We start from the raw sequence: 546 nt of genomic DNA on the forward strand, positions 1-546 counted from the left end.
CCACTTTAGTATGTGAAATAAGATAAGTTCAGAAAATGTTGTTTCTATCAAAACAGGTGGTTTGTCTTCTGAAGTTAGAGCTGTACAGAAGTCTCAAGTCAGTGAAAGTGACACAGAAGTCTTCAATGAGAAGTCTTTGGAACCAGTTCAAGACTCCTATGGTATGAAGCCGTCAGAGCTGTTACCTTGAATATCAGTTTTCTTTCCTGTCTATAAATGACAGAAAGTAACTAAAAATGTCCATCCTGGTTACTTCTTCTCTTTAAGGGTCCTCCAAACGCAAGAGGTCAAAGATGGCATCTGAATCATCTCAAGTTTCAGACGGTATGAACATTTTTTTGGGTCATGCGAGGAGCACGTCTGATCTGCATCTGGCAAGACAATGATTCGTAGTTAAAGAATCATGTCCACAACTCCATCATGTCTCAAAAAAGGAAATTGTTGGTCATTTTTAATGTATGTTGTGCAAATAAAGCCAGTTGTCACTAATTTCGTGTGCTAAATTGTTTATCAAGCTTCTATCAATGGAGTGGGTGAATTAAAATA

This window comes from Monopterus albus, unplaced genomic scaffold (genome assembly GCF_001952655.1).
Source record: "Monopterus albus unplaced genomic scaffold, M_albus_1.0 scaffold410.1, whole genome shotgun sequence".
Taxonomy (NCBI): Eukaryota; Metazoa; Chordata; class Actinopteri; order Synbranchiformes; family Synbranchidae; genus Monopterus; species Monopterus albus.